Below are 16,679 nucleotides of genomic sequence, written 5' to 3'. Positions count from 1 at the left end.
ATTAAGGGAAGGGGGCAGCCCTCCAGGTTACCCATTACCTGATTTTGCAGTAAGCTCCCCGACTCCAGATCTGCAGCCCCAGGAGGCCCCAAGCCCACTGCGCCCCCCGCGCACTTTAACCCGACTGAGAGGAGGTAGACTGGGGAAAACTGGAACTCGCGTAGGCACGCCCCGGACAGCTCCGAGAAACGCCCGGGAGCCCTTGTCATGTAAATACGTGTCCGGGACTCGTAACTTCCCAGCCGGCTGTGCCCGGGGCAATCCACACCCAATGTCTGATGCCCGAGGGGCCACCGGCTGGGGGGGGGGGGCGGGGAAGGGGCACGGCTCGGGAGTTCTAAAGACGGGGGAGGAAGTGCGGGGGTGTACTTTTATTTCAAGTTTTAATTACAGAAGTGCTGCTAGAACACATTCTCCTGGAATTAAAAAGATATTAAAATATTACGTAAGAGGCCCCCTCCCTGGCCCATCTCCACATCCTCTCAGCAATTCGGTGTGTCCTCTCCTAGACCCTGCCCGAAATCTCCATTTATTTAACAAGTACTTATTTACCGTGCGCCAGAAACTTACCAACGTGAACGCAATCTGACACCTACTCTGAGGGGCAGGAGTATTATTATCCCCATTTTACAGACACGGAAGATGGCGAGGGGGGGGGGTCACTTGCTTAGGGTCACACAGTGGAGGAGTCTAAGCTGAACCCAGGTCAGCTCCCCACCCCGTCCGCCGCCCAAATATTTTTAGTTCTTTAAATATCCACATATCCCTGTAATGCCTGGAGTTTTCCTAATGAGCAGAGACTACTTTTGCATTGGGGAGGGGTAGGTTTTAAAAGTTATTGGCATTTCCTTTTAATAGACTGGAACCAGAGCTGTATCTTGCAGAACTCACTGAAAGCCAGCCCAAGAAATGGTGAGGTCTCTTCCCCAACAGGGCACAGTGATGCCTCTTGCTTTCTTAGGAGGGCAGGCCCAGGAACTTTTTCTAGAGGGTTCAAGCTCAGGAGTGATTGACTGGTGAGGGAGCCAAGCCCAGGGGCCAGGAAGGGGGGAAGCGCTCAGGGCCTACGGGGGAGGGCGCCCCTGCCATGGGCTGGACAGTCTCAGCCCCTACCTTAAGGAGGGGTCAATCTCACCAGCAGGTCCAAGGAAGGAACAGGGGAGGTCTGGCTGCAATTTGACCTCAGCAGCTTGGAGGAAAAGCTGGAGAGTCATGAACATGCCTTGGGGGTCCCTGAAATTGTTATCAGGGCCTGGGGATGACCTTGAATCCCACTCATGTCCCAAAGGAGACCACCAGCCTTGCCCCTCATTTCAGCCATTCCTTCATTCATTCAATCAACAGACTTTCACTGAGCTCTAGCTAGCCCTGAGTGCCAGGAATTCAGTGAGGCCAGGGGCAGCCCCTGCGCTCCTGAATTCTCTTGCAGCTGATCTGGCCTGTCTGGCAGCAAGAATCACACACCGCTGATTGTTTTGGAAATGAGGCAACATTTTACACAATTCAGGTTAAACTGCCAGCAGGCAAAAATAACCAGTTAATTCAGTGGATTAAAAAGCAAACCCACTACATTGACCTCTGGTTCATCCGTCTGGAACGACAGCACTGGTCACATTTAATGAGCACCTACAATGTGACCCCACTGTTTTGATGGTAACACCTGGGACTAGTTAGTGGTCTCCGTCCTGGCTCCAAAGTTAGTTCTGCCTGGAGGCCTAATGCAGGGTCTCAGTATGGTGGTGGCAACTGCACCTCCAAAGATGAGTGGGACACAAATCATGTGACCTTGTTGAGTATCTTCACCTCTCTGACCTCAGTTTCCTCCTCTTCAAAGTGGGGATGCTAAAGGTGACTTTGCCTGGGGTGATCGTGAGGGGGTGAGGAGGGCAGTGCCTTGGAAGTGCATAAGAAGAGGGCTGAATATATGTTAGCAGTTATGCTATTTAATCCTCATGGAACCGCAGCCGGGGAGTCTCTGGCATTCTGTTGTTTTCTCTTTTGCGGACGAGGATATTGACAACTGGAAAGCCTTCCCGCAATGACAGGGCCCCTGGCTGAGTGGGTAGCAGGAAAGGACAAAGATGCTTTGGAAGAAGCATACACTTGACTACACACACTCATGGGAGGCTTCACGTGTGCCTAGGGCTGCCAGATAAATGTGAATGTCAGATAAACCACGAACAATTTTTAGTATAAGTGTATCTTGTGCAGTATTTGAGACATACTTATACTGGAAATTTATGTGTTGCTTATCTGAAATTTAATTTTAACTTGATGTCTTGTGTTTTTATTTGCTAAATCTGGCAACCCTATGTGTGCCAGGCATGACCCTATGTGGTGCTGGGAACGCAGTGATGGGGGACAGAGCGCACTGTCAAGCTGGGCACGGGAAGAGGTGATGTGGGCTGAGATGGGAGAGCCCACTCTGTTGGCAGTGCGGGTACTGGGAGGCGGCCCACCTCTGCTGGGCCAGCCTGAGTCCGTGGGAAGGAGACCGAAAGTCAGGGAAAGACATTTCCTTCCTTCGCTCAGTAAATGTTGTGCCTCTATTCAGTGCCAGGTTCTGTGCTGGGTACTAGACACAGGGCAGCAACCAAAATAAACTCCCCACCCTCCTGTGACATCGTGGGGGTCAGGAGAGACTAGAGACAGGCCTGAAAACCCGTAGCTAAACTACGGGTTACTTCAGACACGGTAATGATGAGCTAGAGGTTGGGTTGCTGATCAAGGCAGCCCACTCCGAGGAGGTGGTGTTTCATTCAACTCGTATTTACTGAGCATCTTCCTAGGGCCCTCCTGGGGCTCGGATTCTTGCGGGTGAGACAGACAACAGATGTGTAAACATGTAAGTCCAAGCGATGGTTTCAGAGGGACAAGAGTTGGAAAGAAACAAAGGGACCCGGCCTGGATGCAGCTGGAGCCCAAGGGGTCAGGTGGCCTCTCTGGGGAGGTGGGACAGGCAGGGAGGGAGCCCCAGGCTGGGGGCAGCACATGCCCAGGCCAGAGCCCGTGGTGGAAGAGGAACTAAGGGAAATCTGGGACTTGGAATACATTTCCCAACCCGGTTACAGGTCGTGGGATTGTGAAATGGGTGTGTGTCCCCAGACGACCGCTGGCACAGGCCTTTCTGGGCCTCCAGACAGCACATGCGGCTGTCTGCCCTGAGCAGGGGTTGGATCTGCCACAGGGGGATCTTTAGATAGAAACGTTGCGGTCCAGCCCCGTAAGGAGGCCTTGCTCCTGCCAGGGCCTGCCGTCTGGGCTGCACTGCCGGCCGGCTTCACGGGTGTGCAGCCCAGGCAGACGCCAGGGCCCCAGGCTCCGAAGGGCCCCTTGCTTGGTTTGATGTTCTATTGTCACCATCTTGAAATTCTTCATAATTAATAATTTTTGAACCATGGGCCCTGCAAATCCTGCAGATGGTCCCGCTCAGGTTCCGGGCCCTCGTCGGCAGCGAGTCAGGGACCAGGGAAAACGGCGTGGGTTTTGGTTGTGGTCGAGGATGGCTGGCCGTGTCCTGACTCTGCTCGCTGGGGCCTGCTTTGACAGCGGCCAGTGGGGACAAAGCAGACCCCGGCCTCTGAGGTCCAGCCCTGCCCCCTCACCTCATGCCATCCCCAGGCCTGCGGGACAGAGCTGCCTTTTCAGAAACAGTCTCTGGTGGCCTGAAGTGGTTTAACCACTTCTTCTCCCGACTCACCACTTTTGGAAACCCCTTCCGGCTGAGTCACTTTTTCCCCCAGCTCCTCCGCCCCGCAGTGCTACTGGTGGTTTCATGGGCCTGTTGATCTGCCCAAGTTAGCATCTTTGGACTTTGTGTTTTTATTATTATTTTTGTCTTGTTTTGCTTTTTAAACACTAGTAAGAGCTAATGTTTATTGGACACTGCCTGTGTGCCAGGCCCTGTTCTTTCTAGCCACTTCATATTTGTACATTTAATCATTCAACACATATCCTATAGGGAGCCAGGGCTCAGCTCATTGGATCCCCACGTCAGCCCTGTGAGGTACAAGCTAATAGCGTTTCCATTGGACAGATGGGGACACTGAGGCTCCGGAACCCGTGAACGAGGCGGTGCAGGATGTGAATGCAGAGCCCCCGAGCCCGCGGGCTTGACCTCAGCAAATGGTGTCTCCGCTCCCCTGCACCATCCCCACTACCTCTGCCTGGGTCCGCCTTGCCTTTCCCGCTGGTCCTGGGCTCCACAGAGGTTCCCCAGCTCCACCATTTGCCCCACTGCTTGGTGATTTCTGTCTGTAAAACCTCACCTTCGAAGACGAAGAGTAGCTGACCTCTGCAGGGAGGGGAGAGGGTGAGGACCAAACTCGGAGAGGCACCTCCGGGCGCCTGCTGCCCGTAGATGACCTTGGCAGGCGGCATCACCTCGCGGAAGCCACGTGTCCTCTACCCCTCAGCGGGGCAGGAACAGGATTTCATAGGGTGGGGTGGAGAGAGCGTTTCAAGGCCTCGACACAGTGACCAGCAGCATCAGACACGTGTCTGCGTGTTCACCGTCTGTCTCCACTTGAGTGGTAACCCCACGGGGGCAGGACAGTCTGGCTTGTCCCGCATGCATCCCGGGTGAGTGCACTGAGCAGGGCCTGGCATGCAGCGGGCACTTGGCAAACCTCCGTGGAGTAAATGAGTGGCACTTGCACATGTAAACAGATAAGTCACACTTGGGGCCACCTTCCTGACTGGCTGACAGTTCTCTCTTCCTGGCTGGCTCACTCGCTCCACTTCCGGTCTCCTTGTGCCCACCTAATGACAAGCTTCTAAGTGTCCAGAAGCCAGAGTCCTGGGCAGTGCCTACCAAGAACAAGTGCTTACCTCGTACCAGAACCAGATCCAGAAGTCGTAACCATAAAGATGTGAGGAGTGTATGTGTGTGTGCGCGCGCGCATATATGTGTTGCACGTGTGTGGGCTGTATCCTGAGACACACTCGTGCTGTGGGTGGGGTGGGGTGTGTGTGTTGTGTGTTTTGCTGGTTGTGTTGTGTGTGTTTAGGTGCTGACGCAGGAGCTTAGCTCCTGGACACATGTCACGTGGTTGAGCTCTCCAGCAACAAGCAAAGGAGCCCTGCTAAACTGGTCACAGATGCCACCAGGGAGTCACCTCCTTCTCTCCTGTGTAGTTTCTCATTTCCATCAGGGAAGTGGTTTCTACAGAGAAGACGGGGTTTTGAGACCAAGGCAGGGAGATGAGGGGTGGGCTGAAGGAAAGGACGGAAGGAAGCATTTCAGCTAAATCCTGTCTTCTGACAGATGGGTAAACGGAGGCCCAGGCAGGGACATGACTTGGCCAAGGTCAAGCTGCTGGAGAAGGGCCAAGCTGAGCCAGCATCCTGCTCCTGACTCCCGGCGCAGGCCCTGCAGAGTCTTTGGTTACCTTAAGTAGCTTAGGATACAGACTTTCCTGCCACAGGCTGAGCCTGAGAGGGGTTTGGAAGATTCCAGATGTTCAGCTCATGTCTGAAACACTTCCAGAAAGAACTATTTGTCATTCAAGCTGATTTCATGGACCAGAAATACTGGGGCAGAAATGTTCTGTGTCTCTGTTCTCATGAACGATACATTTTACTGTTGTCAGGAGTGAGTAATAATGTAAAACTGTGATACTTGGTGGCATAAAAGGCACTTGTGCCAGGCTGGGCAGTGGCACTCTGCTGCTGGGATTAGGGGGGCTGGTGAAGAAGGAGGTGGCTATGAGGTTACAGGCCAGGCTAGTCGCAAAGGGTTCAGGGAGGGCTGCGTCCGCCTGGCTGGGCTGGGCCAGCGACGGGCACCATACCTGGCACACACAGACTGTTCCACACTGCAGCCGTGGCAAGCCAGCCTCTGCCTTTGTAAAGTTTACCCTCTGGGGGCTCAATCATTCAGTGATTCATTTCCCAAACGCTGAATTCTGCATGCCAAAACCTCACACAAGTATAGGCCACCACTTCTAACTGCATGGCCTTGATTGGGAAACTTACATAATGACTCCAGGCCTCAGTTTCATCATCTTTAAAATGGAGATCATCAAGGAACTTAGAGTGCTATTGGGAGGATTAAATAAGAATACTCCTGTAAGGCAGGTAGCATAGGGGCTGGCTAGGAAGAAGCTCTTGCAAAAAGTTCATTATTGTTATTACTGCATGCTCTGTGCTGCAGGAGCTCCGTGTTCCATACAAAACACAAATGAACCCTAGAAATCCCCTCCTTCCCTTTGGAGAAGTTAGCCCAAACCGTAATTTTTAAATAAATTTGTGAGTTGCTTTGTTCAGTGTCTCTTGCTGGACTGTGCCCTGCATGTCCCCAGTGTTTAGTCCCAGGAACAGATGCTCAGATGTCCCCAGCGCCTCCAGAATGCCAGACAGGAACTGTTGGAATCCAGAGGACTGGGGCATCATGGTACCCCAACAGTCCCCCCCAGGGGTGTGGCACCCAGCATATGCTCTATGCCTTCTCTCTGCGGTCCCTGTGCCAGAGCTGGAGATACAACCTCTTCCTCTCTGCACAGAGAGCCCTGGGCTCAGATAAGGGGTTTGGGAACACAGAGCTGGCTTCAGAGGTGATGAAACTGGAGCAGCATTTTTGAAAGAGGCGTGGGCTACACATGTCTCGTTCTTTGCTGTATCCACAGCTCCTAGCAGCAACTGGCAGGTGTAATTGCTCAGTATGTACCTGCTGAATGAATGAATGCAAGACAATTTTGCAATGTGCCTTAAAGGATGAGTGTCCTCACCCTCTGGGTCCATTTCTACAACATATTTTAAGGAAATAATCAGAGAACTGATTTTTAAGGACAAGAATGTTTATTTTCATTTGGAAGAGCAAAATTCAATGAAATTAAGAAAAATATAGGGGATTGGTTGAATAAAGAAGGTCAAAGATAATGCAACTATTTAAAAACACGTTTTCAAAGATTATTTGACGATACAGAGAGAAGTCCTGCATGAAGTAAATTTTAAAATAGGCTTCAGAACTGATCCGAATTTTGTACAAATAAAATTATATTATTAGAAAAAAAAATGAAATGATAACTGCCGAAATGTTAACAGTGGTTAGTTTTGTGTAATGGATTAAATGAAACTTGTATTTCTCTTATACTGTTTGTTGTAGCTTTTACAATGAACGTTAATTTTAAAAAAACAAAAATTAAAGGCTACTTAAAGGTGTCTCTGAAGCAACTCGGGCGCCTTCCCCCCTGCGGCTCCTTTAACTCCAGTCAAGACGCGGAAGAGGCGGGGGTGCCAGACACCACTGACGTCAGAAGCAGCCCAAAATGACATAGCGGACCAGCCAATCCCAAGTTTGCATTCTGGGAGCAGCCATTCGATTGGACACAAGTGCGGGCGGCTTCGCCCAATGGCAGAAGAGGGGCAGGAGCCCGGCGGCAGCGTGGGTTTTAAATCCACATGGTGGCGGAAGGGCGGGGCGGCGGCGGCGGCGGCTGCGCCTTTGGGGAGAGAGTCGTCTGCCTTGGAGGGTGTGCGAGGGTGCCATCCTCCACGCCTCCTGCGTCCTGGACCAGGTGCTCAGCCTCACCGCACCTGTTTGTATCAGCAGGTACCGTATAGGGTGTTGTGAGTATCCAGTGGCATTCGTTCATCGGACTGATGTTTGCTAGCCTCTACTGTGTGCCAAGAAGGGCCTGGTGGGATAAGGTAGAACCCACGAGAGGTACCCTGAGAATCCACGCTCGTGTGTAACGACCAGCAAGTGTCTTACCGTTACCTCCACCCTGCTCTGCTCTCTAGCGCTAACTCTGCTCCTCTCCCAAGATGTGAGCTTCCCAGGGGAGTAAGTGACGGGGATACCGTGTGCCTTGTGAAGGGTCTGCCCCATAGTTCGTGTTCAACATGTACTTGTGAGGTAATTATTTCAAAAACCGATTTTTAGCGCAGGGCTTGCCAGGTAGTAGGTTTGATAAATGGTAGCTGTTTGTGCAATAAAGAACAATAGCTAGTATTGATTAAACGCCCTATTGTGTGCAAGGCGTTCTGGGCACTTGCCATGTATTACCTCATTTAATAGTCACAAGATGACATATCGAACTTAATAGTCACAAGATTCAAGTCTTCCCTAATTTAAGAGTTACAACAAGCAGGTTAAGTACCATTATTATTCCCATTTCACAGATGTGGAAACCGAGGCGGAGGGAGGCCAGGTAACTTTTACAAGATCCTGTAGCTAGGAGGTGGTGGGGTTAGATTCAAGAGGCCTTGGTCTTAACCACTGCCTTATCCCAATATTTATCCAGTACTTGTTTTTCTTTTCTAAGAAAATTCTCGTAAATCAGCCCTGTGCTCCTGGGAATCCAGAGAAAAGGGAGGAATCAGGTCAGTGTGGCACAGCCAGGTGAGCTGGGGTCCTGCCACCCACCACATTGCCCAGCTCTGCTGGGTAGCAGAGGTCAAAGAGGGGTGAACAGAGGGGCTGCCACTGGGACGTGCCAGGCCCTGTGCTGGGCTAGGCCAGGAGTACACTGATGGGCATGACAGATCCATCCCTGCCCTCATGGGGCTGGCAGCCTAAACCAGCAACCACTAACTGGTGACCTGTGGGCAGCCTGCGGAAGTGTTTTAGGTTTTGCCTGCCTGATGTTTACAATTTTTCTAAACTTTTTAGCAAAAGTCGCCACAGTCCCCACCCCCTCCCTGTTGTATCACACATGCCTACCTTTACTCAAGTGTCCCTGTCAGCACCTGAGTGTCTCTGTCCCCTGGTTTAACCATGAAGGAAGCTCCCAGGTGGGGCCAGGCACCTGAAGACCAGCCTCCTCAGGGCTGGCACTCAGGTGAGTGCTCTGGCATTCTTTACCTTGCCTCCTGTCTGCGTTTAAAATCCCAGAATCTCCACCTTGAGCCCTGAAGTCCTGCACCTCCCAAAGCTGAAAGCCTGTCCACTGGCCCGTGATGTTGTGCAGCCCTCGCTGGAATATCTGAAAACTCTGCTGGTGGACGCCAACTCTGACTCATTTAAACCTGGATTCAAATCCCAGCTTCACTGCTAACCAGCTGAGTGATCCTCGACCATAAAAACTGGCTTCCATTTCCTCCTCCGCAGAACGGGGATAACAACAGTCCCTCCTCTCAGGGTTATGGTGAAGAGTCAGATGATGCAGGGAAGATGCCTGGCACACAGCAGGCGCTCATCAAACGGGCTGCTGGTCTTTCTTTGGGAGGCACTGTCACCGGCAGGAAGTTCTTCCTTACATCAAGCTGAGGTCCGGTTGCTCTATAACTTCCATAACTTCATGCTCTTGCCACCAGAAACGTGCTTCTGTTTCCATAGAATAGCCCTTCAGAAACTGAGGACCCAGCTACACATCACGGCTTCCCATTCAAGACCCGCTGCATCATTTGTGGAGCCCAGTGCAAACTAAAAATGTAGCGCTCCTGGTTCAAAACTTAGTAAGAATGTCAAGGTGGTGACAGCAGAGTTCAGAGCCCCTTCTGAGGGCAGAGTCCCACGTGACTGCCCATGTCACACCCCATGGATGGGCCCTGCTCCCGTGGGTGGTCTTTGGCCCTGTAATGTCCTGCAGATCCGCACGTTGCTGGAAGAGGTCTGCCTGGACCAGGACGGAGTGAGGAGGGTTTCCAGCTGGGCCCAGGGAAAGGCACCTGCTGGCATGGTCTACACCTCCTCGGGAGTCCTGGTTCACAGATCCTACCCTGCCGCCTGCCCGACAGCTGCTGGCGCTCTCCGCACTCGACTTTTTGTCTGTCATTGTGAACATATATCTAGAGTAAAGTGCACAGATCCAAAATCTATAGCTGGATGACGTTTTATGTTGTATACACCTATTATAACCACCACCCACCAGTCTAGAAAGTTCCCTCCAGTCCCTTCCCGGTTACTACCCACCACACCCAGTTGCAGGTAGCCATCATTCTACCTTCTTTCGCCGCGGATTTGCTTCTCCTGTTCTTGAACATTATATAAACAGGATCCTACAGTACGTGCTGTTTTGTGTCTGACCTTTTCACTCACTGTTAACTCCGGGAGCCCATCCTCGTCGCTGTAATCGTGGTTTGTTCCTTTTCGTTGCTCTGTAGCGGTCGTGACGCACCACGATTCTCCTGTGGATCCTCCTGTTCATTTTGGTTGTTTCCAGCTGTTGGCCGTTGCAGGCAGGGCTGCCGCGGGCATCCTGGAACTGTCTCGGCGTGCTCACCGTGCATGTGCACTCATTATCCTGGGGTCACTGCCGGGAGTGGGGCTTTGGGTCAGAGGTCGGCCTGTGTTTGGCTTTAGTGGATATTGCCGAAGTCTCCAGAGGTGGTGGTACCAGTGTGCACTCCTGCCAGCAGTCCCGTGAGCCTTGCTGGTCTTTCGCAGCCTCACCGACACTCAACATTGCCACTGTTTTAATTGCAGCTATTCTGGTGATGTCACTCTTGACTTTCGGAACTGACCTAAGGAAGCCGAGTGCCGCGACTCACGCTTGCTGTTCCTTCCTGACCGCTGCCGAGACCTTGAACCCTGGACTTTCACACACCAGCCCTGGAGCTCCCCCTCCCCCTTGGGGTCACTTGCAAATTTCACAAGCATGGACTTCATCTAAGTGACTGATGAAACTCTGAACAGGACAGACCTCAGTGCAGGGAGAGCCCCGGCTTCCTCCTGGACACTTCCCTCCCCAGCTGGGTCTCGAGTCTTTGACTGATCTCTTCCGACGTGATCATCGTGCACTTCATTTCCACACCTTGAGCGGGAAGGTATCCGATCTTTTTAAAGTCACACAATCTATTTAAGGACATCTTTGGAAGGGAGAAGAGGGGGCAGAACAGATGTTAAATGTACACAGGGATTGTAGGTTGCAGCCAAATGTATGAATGATTAAAATACGCAAAAGAATGCATATCAGAAACACAACAATAATAGTAACGCCCAGCCCTTATAGCACATTCACTATGGGAGGCCCTGTGCTGGGGGCCTGGAGCATCTCAATGTGAACTTCCCAGGGAGGTTGATTTTATTTTTTTTAATTTTAATTTTTTAAATTTAAAAAATTTTTATTGGAGTATAGTTGATTTACAATGTTGTGTTAGTTTCTGCTGTACGGCAAAGTGAATCAGTTGTACATATACATATATCAACTCTTTTTTTAGATTCTTTCCCCATATAGGCCATTACAGAGTATTGAGTAGAGTTTCCTGTGCTATACAGTAGGTCCTTATTAGTTATCTATTTTATATATAGTAGTGTGTATATGTCAATCCCAATCCCGGGCAGGTTGACTTTATCACCCCATTTTACGGATAGGAAAACTGAGGCTTGGAAGTTGTAGCTTGCCTGAGGTTCCACAGCTGGTGAAGGATGGATTTGAACCCGAGTCCATCTGTCCCCAGAGCCTCAGCTGTGGACCCTCCTCCCATACTGCTCCAGAGAAGACCTTCCTAAATGCTGGCTGGGTTCTGATAGACCTCAGTCAACAGCAGACATTGGGAACTGGCCACCCACTGGATGTGTCTTGCTTGATCTACAGAGCACTTTAAATTTTTACAATTAGTTGCTTACTTAATGAGGAAATTTCACCTTAACAAATCTGCATTTCTGGCTGTTCCTGATAAATCAAAAGATCAGACCATACGGGGTGAGAGCTGAGTAGGTGCTGTGTCCTGGGGGTGAGGACCTCAGGCCTAGCTTGCCTCATTTTCCCCGCTCCCCACTTTCCCAGCCTGGCCTGAGAGCATCACCACAGCCTACCTGTCGGGTCTACTGATGGAAAATGGAAGTGACCTTTATTCCGAGTGGACCTTTGCCAGCTCCTGGGAATCACTTTCTTTTCTGGGCCTTCGAGGCAGGGCCTCTCACAGATCTGTTCTAGAATGTGACTGGGGGGGATTCCAGGACGGTTATTTGATTAGGAAAGCCAACCATGCACCTTGTTGAAAATTATGTCACTTGACCATCCACTCTTTGCAGATGTGATGAAATTAAGGATCTTGAGATGGGGCAATTAGCCAGAGTTATTCAGGTGGGCCCAAGGCAATCACAGGTATCACAAGAGGCAGAGGGGGAATTGATACAGAGAAGGCATGTGACCTCAGAGGCAGAGATCGGAGTGATTCGGACACAAGCCATGGCACAGCGACGGCCACCAGAAGCCGGAAGAGGCAGGAATGCATTCGCCCGGAGGCTCTGGAGGGAGCGTGGCCCTGAGACACTTTGATTTCGGCCCTGTGATACTGATTGCAGACTTCTGGCCTCCAGAACTGTGAGAGTGAGAATTTCTGTTGTTTGAAGCTACCAAGTTTGTGATAATTTGTTTGGGCAGCCCCAGGAACTGAATGTGGAAGGTCTGGAATGCTGTTTTTCCAATGTCTGGACCACACGACTCCCCAGTCATCAGCAGCTGTGGGCAACGGTAAGGGAGATGCAAAAGGGTCCTTGTCTTTTGGGGGCTGCAAACAACCGAAATTTATTTTCTCATGGTTTTGGAGGCCAGAAGTCCAAAATCAGGGTGTCAGTAGTGTTGGTTCCTTCTAGGTGCTCTGAGGGGCCTCTCTTCCAGCTTCCGGTGGCTGCCGGCAACCCTTGGCATCCTTGGTTTATAGATGCCACGCCAATCTCTTCTTTCCTTCTTATAAGGACACCAGTCATTGGATTTAGGGCCCACCCTAATCTAGTAGGACCTCATCGTAGCTAATGAGATCTGAAACCGCCTTATTTCCAAATATGGTCACATTCTGAGACTCCAGGTGAACACGAATTTTGGGGCTGCCATTCAACCCGGTACCACCCTGTTCTCCAGGAGGTCCAGTCCTCGGTTTCTGAAGCGGAACATAAGTTGCAGCGGATAGGTGTGTTTCATTCAGGGCTCCCTTTCCTGGAAAAGGTGTTCTCGGATCCACGGCATGTTGATTGCTCCCTAGGAAAGCCTCTGTAAGTTTGCTTCAAAGAACTCAGGTACAGCCAAAACAGCTACCAGAATTTCCCTGTTCCTTCTCTCATTTGTTCATCCATGTCCGGGCCTCTGCTGATTTGGTTCGGAGCAGAACAGGCGCAGTCTCTGACCTCATGCAGCCTGTGGTCCAGCGATCAGAAAGGACACCTGAGTCCCCTCACTCTGCTCATACCTCTGAGGGCAGATGTTGTCAGGGAAACAGGCAAAACCACAAATGCCCATTCTGGACCAGATTTCAACTCTTACCCCTTTCCTCCTCACCCGAAGCCTGACAGAGCAATCCAATTCCAAACGTGCTGCCCCTGGATGAGAAGATCACGTTTCTCCCACCTCAGGTTGAATCCCTGAGACAGATGAGGCCTCCTGTCAGCCTATGCCTTCAGGAGCTCTGGCTGAGGAGAGCCACCTGGCAGGGGCAGCTGCAATCTTTGGACGCTTCCTCTTGTATTTTCACATCCCTGCATGTGGCACTCAAGCTGCCCGTCACCTGCCCCGTCACCTGCCCTGCCTGGTTTCCTCCCACTGCTTCTTGCTCCGTATCCAAAGCTGCACGACCTTGGACGTGACACCTCCCCACCCACCCCAGCCCAGGGCCTTTGCTCTTGCTGTTCCCTCTGCTGAGAATGGTCTTCTCACGGCCAGTTCCGTCTTGTCGTTCAGGGCTCAGCTCAAGTGTCACCTCCTCTTGGAAGCCTCCCCCCGGCCTCCTGCTGTGTCCTACCCCATCGCCCTGTTTCTTTCCCTTGGGCCCCTAGCAAGAACCCCTGAGTACGAACGTGTGTATTTGTTTGCTGTTCATGTCTTTGCCTCACAAACTATAAGCGCTGCGAAGACGGGGGCCTGTCTGGCTTGTTTGCTGCATGACCCCAGCTTCCTGCCTGGCACAGAGACAGCTCAGCAGAGCTGCTGAATGAACGTGTGTCAGATGAACTCGGGCTGCCTCCCCAAGAGGCAAACTGGCCTCGGAGATGTCCGAGCCTGCTGCGTTCTCCTGTGGGGTGGGTCATCAGGTGCCCCGTTTAGGGTGCCGTTTGCTTTGGCTGCTTTTGTGAAGTATCAGGGTTCAAGGCGACCGAGGCAGCCTGATTGGGGGGATGGGAAACACCTATCTGAGGTCAGCAGGGCCACATGGGCCCCCCTGGCAGGGACCAGCCTCACCTGTTAGTTCAGGAGCCAACCAACAGCCAAACTGCTTTCTTGGTTTGACATTTGGGGGACTTTTTTGGGTTCTGCAAGGACAGGTGGCCCAGACTTCCTTTTCCTGGAGGGTCTGGTTCCTTCTGGGGAAGGTCTCAGTTGGTCAGTGTAGAAGCCACACTGTGTCTGCCTGCAGGGCCCCTCAGTGCTCCTGGGTTCATGGCCAAGGACAGCCTGGCACTCTGGCCTGTGGGTCCTGACATCTTTAGTCAAATGGACTCGGGAGGGAGGGAGAGAGAAGGGCAGATGGCGTCGTGGAAAGAGCGTGGGGTCTGCAGTTGGGCGGGCTGTCTTACAGTCACAGCAATAATGGCAGTGAATTCAGTCTGAGTTCCTGCGACGTGCTAAGCACCGTTCTCAGGTCTCTACCTGCATTATTTCACAAGATCCTTACAAGAACCCTGCGACGTGGGCCTCCGTAGGGTCCCCATTTTACAGACATGGGATCTGATTAATGGAAGGACTCAGATTTGGAATTAGAAGATAGGACCGGGCTCGGGGGGAGGATGACGAGGGCAGCAAAAAAGACTCCAGCAGTAATAGCGACGCCCGTGGTGCTGCAGCCCCAGCCAGGGCAGCGGCCACTGACGAGCCTGGCTCTGAGCCGAGCCCTGTGTGAAGAGCCGCCTGCAGCTCCTTTCTACAGCCTTCCAGCAGTTTCCCGCGGGCAGCACAGCGCAAGGTGCAGGGTGCTGTTAGAGATAAGTCTGCCAGTGTGCTGAACAGCCCTGGGCGGCGGTTATTTTTATCTCCATTTTGCAGACGAGAGAACTGAGGCTCAGAGAAATGAATTTGTCCCGTGACTGTCCCTCTCAGGGCTAGGGACTGCTTCTGGTCCGGGATGACATTTCCATCAGGCCACTGTGAAATGAGACCAACAGGGAGATGTGTGAACTTTTTGCAGAGATAAGTCTGCTTTCCATTTTGTTTATATTCACGAGTTCTTTCTCCGGTGAGATGATGTTGATCGCAGAAAGTAACTTGCAAAATGTTCTTTGTTGGCAATTTAAAAATTACTAACCAGGGACTTCCCTGGCGGTCCAATGGTTAAGACTCTGCACTACCATTGCAGGGGTATGGGTGTGATCCCTAGTCGGGGAACTAAGATCCTGCACCCAAATAAATAAATAAACAATAAAATCTACTAACCTATGGTGGTCTCCTCACATGCCCTTTAAAAAAGTATATTAGCTCGTGAGTTCTGCCCACGGGGCAGCCCACCTCTTCAGATCACCCCACCCAAGTACCCAGTTCTGGGTGGATCCACACGGCTCTGCCACCCATTAGCCCAGAAACACCTTCCCCACCTTTCTTGGCCTCATCAGGAGCACAGGATATTGCAAGGACCCACCCTGGCAAGTTATGGAGAAGCTGGAATGAGGTGAGCTTGGAAAAATCCCATTTCCTGGCTTCACGCTAGTGCAATTTCAGGATCCCAGTGCCTGAGGGTAGGTTTAGAGATGCTGAAATTGACCCAGCAAAGAGGAACTCAGAGGGAGGGGAGAAGCAAGTATGTTTGTCCTAAAGGAACGCCTGTGGGGTGGAGACTGTGGGGATAAATGTGGAAGAAGAGAGCTTACGTTTCCAGTTTTAAAAAAAAGCAAACAAAAACCCTTAAGAAAATATCGATATACGTGCACAACTTGGTGAAATGTCCCCGTGCTGGAAATAAAGAAGTATTTATTCTTATTTAGAGCACCATGGTGGGTTCTGGGGAAATGCCAGGCTTGGGGAAGCCATGGGGTGGGGGGGGGCGGTTTGAAGTGGTCAGTCCAGCCCCGGGGTGGGGGCAGCTTGCTGGGTGCCTGGGTCTCATCACAGCTTATCTGAAACTTCACTTATCTGATACATCTTCACTTATCTCAACCCCCTCTGTGGGGCTGGTTTCCTGAGAGCTGGACCCGCCTGGCTAAGGTCCTGGGGCAAATTGCTTCGCCTCTCTGGGCTCATTTAGCTCATCTGTAAAATGGATGGGAAAATAAAAATGATTCCCTGGGATGTAGAGGTGTGAGGCTGAGATTCAGTGCTGGTTCCCCTCCCCTGGAGGGAAGGAGTGGACCGCATTTCCTGTGTGGCCCTTCCTGGCACCCTGCACAGGGGTCAGGGGGCACATGGGCCCCTCACTGAGGAGGAGGAGGGCAGCTTCCAGTGTCAATTCACAGAATCCAAGTTCTGGTCTAGACTCAGGCTTTGATTGGCAGCTGCGGGGCCTCCCCTCCTGGGGGTGTTAAGAGGTGAAAATGTGGTCCCCTCTGTGCCCCTGATTTGTAAATAAGAGACTTTGTTGTGTTTCCCGCTGTATCCCAGAGTCTGGCTCAGTGCCTGGCGCAGCGTAGATGCTCAATGAAATAACTCAAGTTAAAAATTCACTGTGGTTCCTCTAGACCAGGGGCGGCAAACTACACAGCCCGTGGCCAAATCCAGCCTGCCACCTGTATTTGAACTGAGAGTGGTATTTACATTTTTAAAAGGTTAAAAGACAAAAAGAGAAATATTCTATGACATATGAAAATGAAATTCAAGCCTCTGTGTCCGTCGATAAAGTTTTATTGGAACCCAGACATGCCCATCGTTTACGAG

The 16,679-nt window shown here is 51.6% G+C and overlaps 1 protein-coding gene across 1 annotated transcript in view; it reads right to left on the bottom strand.

The window, feature by feature from the left end:
- The window catches only part of PMEPA1 (prostate transmembrane protein, androgen induced 1), a 59,066-nt gene extending 58,911 nt beyond the window's left edge, over nucleotides 1-155 (bottom strand). The window contains exon 1 of the mRNA XM_082428181.1: nucleotides 39-155. The gene's annotated coding sequence lies outside the window, so the exon portion shown is untranslated. The remainder of the gene's footprint in view (nucleotides 1-38) is intronic.
- Nucleotides 156-16,679: the final 16,524 nt, after the last annotated feature.

Source organism: Balaenoptera physalus, assembly GCF_965194825.1.
Source record: "Balaenoptera physalus genome assembly, chromosome: 16".
Lineage (NCBI taxonomy): Eukaryota > Metazoa > Chordata > Mammalia > Artiodactyla > Balaenopteridae > Balaenoptera > Balaenoptera physalus.
This window is presented reverse-complemented; position numbering and strand designations above follow the sequence as displayed.